The following is a 5,000-nucleotide window of genomic DNA, read 5'->3' on the forward strand; positions in this document are numbered from 1 at the left end:
TGTTTGACACTCACACACTACCCCTACATAGAGTGTAGTAGGAATCCTAAGCTGGTGCAGGACATGTCTCAGTCTGCCCCTACAAACATATACAGCCGAAAGACCACCAGAAACCGGAGCAGCATGCACTGTCAAATAGAAAAGGAGCCATGACACTTACATCTACTCCCCTCCCTGCACAGCCCAACTAACATTTACACACTCTACTGCTACACAATCCTGACAGTCTGTTAATCTCCAGACATACACAGACCTCTCAACTGTACAGATTCCCACAGAATGTCCAGGCTTTGTCCTCATAGATATGGCCTCTTCCTTATAAGATGTTTGGCATTCTGCTACATCACTGGGATGATATCAGGAATGAAGGCGCTAAATACTGATATACCATAACTATCAACCTCTAACTGCATGACATCTGGACAAAGCCTGACATAATTGGGGGATAGAGGCCCAAAATATAGGGGCATATTTGAAATATTACTGTTATAAACTGAAAAAGTTGCTGGTGTTACAGGGTTTGCTGTAACATATCTTTTCTGAGGGATATGAAGTCAGAAACACATATGGATGTTAGCATTTACTGACTGCAGTCCCCAGAGTAAGCTACTGATTTTCCAAGGACAAAAGCTGTCTGAGGAACAGACCAAACATAAGAGTCAAACCTCTGGCCATTTTATGGATAGTCCTACAGTTGAGAGTTATGTCAACAACATAACACTGTCAGACTTAAAATCATGCAGAAAATCCATGTCCACACAAACCCTGTTAAACTAGCATTAATCCAACTGTATAATAGCAATACTTACATTCTACCCCTAAGTTTGGATCCTTCTCCCCATTTTGTTGGGCTGTCTCCACATTTGTTGTTGTAAGAAGCATTTCCAACTACCCTCTGCGATGCTGTTATCCACACAACTCTATGATGTCTACCTCACAGGCAAGGAAAAGGGGCAACGCCCATATGAAGTACTGAATTATAGGAGTGTGTGGCCATGCCATTGGCTAGAGGAATAACAACACAACTGTTCTGCATGCAATTAGCAAGTGGGGGGGCACCGATTGGTGCACAGGCCATCACCTTCTCATGAGCATTAACTACAAAAGGCAAGCTGCTGCCTATGCAAAACAGGTCTATACCACTACATGTGCAGACAGAGAGAGACATACACACAGAGAAACAGAAACCAACAATACTTGTAAAAAAAATAGAAGTATGTCAAACAAGTAAGCTTGTAGCAGAATGCAGTAGGAGAAATGCAATAATGGGAAGTAGGATGTTAAACAAATATGTCTCAACAAGACTTGCTGTACTGATATATTAATGATCAGCACCTATGGTCATAGCATCTGGATCTGTCTGCAGTGACATACATCACAGCTCAGGCCCTTGAGTCACCCCAGGAAAGGACGGCTCACATATGACTACTACTGAAGTGTCTGTTGAGCAATACTGACTGTGACACTGCTAGGCCAGCTAGTGGGATGTCGTAAATATCCATATGCTACTTGTGAATGCAACTATGATACATATGTTTGTTTCACAAATCTAAGAGACCTATACAGGGTATGTGCATAGTAAACTACTGTTGCAGATGTGTCTGCTGAACTGCATGTGTTATACCGAGCTCATACCATTCAACTGTCCAGTGTTATGCACACTGACCATATGTGTGCATCATATTTGTAGTCATTTACTCATAGAGTTGTGTTGTGTCTGGCATATCATTGGCAAATCTGTGAAGACTGTTATTAGAACATAACAGCATACATATATGTGTCAGACATCCTCCAGGGTATTTCTGTGAATGCAAAGCCTACTGTGCTATCAACTGACTTAAGTGTGTTACAGCAATATTAATAAAGTGTCACTAATTTTGGGCCATTGCCCACCATTTATGTGTGTCATCCTCCAGATGTCCTGCTCTAACAGGTTGAGAGGTATGATTGAGCAGCAAGAGTGCAAATACAGTGTGCCATACTGACATAGAACAGAAATGTATATCAGGTATTACCTGTGCACATGTATGTATGAGTAGGTGTAGCTGAAGGCCTCAAAACAACAGACATGAGATGCAAAACATCAGGTAACTAAGCTGTACATGTTGTATATGTGTGTAATCTTAGTTTCTGTGCATCCAACATACATAAATTTCTACAGCTACTGGTTGCTTCATTGCCCTGACACAGAAATGGGTACTAGAATAAGCATGATTATCAGGTTGAAACTGGAGAGGTGTCCAACTATGTTATGACCTTGTGTCCATGCCTACTACAAACAGCTATATGAACACCTACATAGCTGTATGGGCTCAGCAATTCCTGACTCATAAAACCTGCCTCTACCAAGGTACAGTAATCCTTTTGCTCGACGGCAGCAATACACAAACCACATAATTGGTCGCTATATTGGGTGTACAGGGCCAGCTAGGAGCAGGCACCAATGTGGAAGCAAGCCAACCTGTGTCTGAGCAAGCATATAAGGTCATAGGTGATTTACTGTAAGGCTAACTATGAGTACAAATTGGACACATCCACCAAGGCCAATCAAAAGGCTGTCTTCACATGTCTTCATTCTCAGAGGCAACAACCCAACCCACCCTGTACTGGTGGTCAATAACACCACATATACACACAGCATAGCTATAGTCAACCCGCTGCAGACAGGTTAAGGGAAAACATCACCCTCCTGTCCCAACATCAGTATAGGTGGATATCAGAGAGCAGGTCCATAATGCCTAATCAAAAGCAACAAAAGTTAGTCTCCATGGGACCTGATAACATCCCTGTCTGCAGCCTACATGAACTCAGGCATATGGTCCCAGCTCCATTATACATTGTATGCAAGCAAAGCCTGAGCACCACTGACATCCCATCTGCAAGGAAGATGGCCACTGTCATCCCTCTACACAAAGGTGAATGATGAATGGTGAATTATGCAATTTCACTGGCCATCATTGGGGGGAACATGAAACATCAGGATCATACCGTGCTGATAGATGACAGGGGTATGATGTGGTTGTAAGTGGTGGCTAATGCTAGTCAATTTGATGTGCTAGGTATGTAAATAACATTGACCAATGTATGATCACCTTTAATGTGTTTCCCTGTTTATGTCTTCCAGGTGAAATGCAGCATGCAAGACAGGCAGCATACACTGCAGCTGAAACTGCAGCCATTACCAATATGATAATCCAGCATCATGGGATGATGTTTGGTCATAGCCAACAGAATCTGCAGGAGCAGACCACCCTGTGGGATGAGATTGTCCACAGAGTAAACAACTTGGGCCACCATAGATGCACATATGATCAGGTCAGGCATAGGGTGACTGACCTGATATGCCATGCCCGGCAAAGGGCTGCTGCCATGGCCAGGGACCATCCCACCACACATGTGGTTCCTGCTACGCAGGCCCCACTTACACTAATGAAGAAGCTCCTTGCCAACCTTGTGGCAGCCAGCAAAGTCAACACACACAAGTCGTGGAGGTGGGTGACACCCAGACAAAAGGTGAGGAGCATCCAGGTATGGCCCCAGTGCACATCAGTTGAATACTGTAGCAGTCATACTGGCTTCCTTGGAGTATCTAGATGCATATGTCAGGTCAAACTGCATTGGTGGGTGGGGTTTTGTAATGCACACAAATGCACATCTATGGTGAAGGACAGCAAATTGTGTAGTATCAGAGCTTGTACTCTACATGTGCAGAAACATAGCATTCATCTTGTACCAATGTCACGTGAGTCTGCTGAAAATACCTCTCCCCCACATCTACATAGGTACCTCTGGTCTGGATGTGGAACAGCAGCCTGAAACCATTGAGTATGGTATTGCCCTGTTTTAGCTCACCAATACCCCAGGCATGTTAAGGTCATGCATTTTACCATGCACACAACTGTTACTCTTAGCCATATTGCGATATGTGCATATTCACTTGTGGTGGGGTTAACTGCATTGCATCAAACTGGTCATCACAGTGGCCTATTTGCAGGAGATGTAACATATCTGTAACATACCTCACAACCTGTCAGTGCAAAAAATCTGGACAAAGACTGACAAAATGGGGGGGGGGACGACGACAAAGGGCCAAAACTAGGGGCATATTTTAAAAGAACTCTTATACAGTATATATGAAAAGTGTACACACACCTGTTAAAATTCCAGGTATTTGTGATATACAAACATGAGACCACAGTAAAAAATTTCACGAGTCTTCCCACCTTTAATGTGACCTATAACCTGTACAATTCAATTGAAAAACAAACAAATCTGTTAGGGGAACACGTACGAAGAATAAAACAGTACAATAAGCTAGATGCATAAGTGTGCATAGCTTGAAGCTAATACTTTGTTGAAGCAGTTTTTGATTTAATTACAGCATTACATCTTCTTGGGTACACACCTGCCATCAATTACAGAAACTGTTTGACTAACAACAAATAACGGTCAACTGTCCTACTAGGCTTTTCTGACATTTACTCAGTTGCCTGCTACAGCAGCAGCCATGGTTCGCATAGAGCTTACAAAACTTTAAAGGGATCTCATTGTTGAAAGGTATCATCCCAGAGAAGGGTACAAAAACGTTTCCATAGCATTGCATATACCATGGAACATGGTGAAGACAGCAATCAAAAGGTGGAGAAAATATGGGACAACAATGACATTGCAAAAAAGTGGATGTCCTTCCAAATTTGATGAAAAGACAAGACCAAAACTGGTCAGGGATGCTGCAAGTAGACCTACAGCAACACTAAAGGAGTTGCAGGAATCTCTGGCAAGTACTGGTTATGTACTACATGTGACAACAGTCTCCCATATTGTCTATATGTCTTGCCTATGGGATAGGGTTGGAAGATGGAAGCCTTTTCTCACAGAGAACAACATCCAGGCCTGGCTAAATTCTGAAAAACAATACATCAAGTCTCCCAAAAGCATGTGGGAAATGTGTTATGGCCTAATGAGACCAATGTTGTACTTTTTGGCCACAATTCCAAAAG

The sequence above is a fragment of the Protopterus annectens genome, chromosome 6.part1, assembly GCF_019279795.1.
Source record: "Protopterus annectens isolate FY-2018-M chromosome 6.part1, PAN1.0, whole genome shotgun sequence".
NCBI classification, from domain to species: Eukaryota; Metazoa; Chordata; order Ceratodontiformes; family Protopteridae; genus Protopterus; species Protopterus annectens.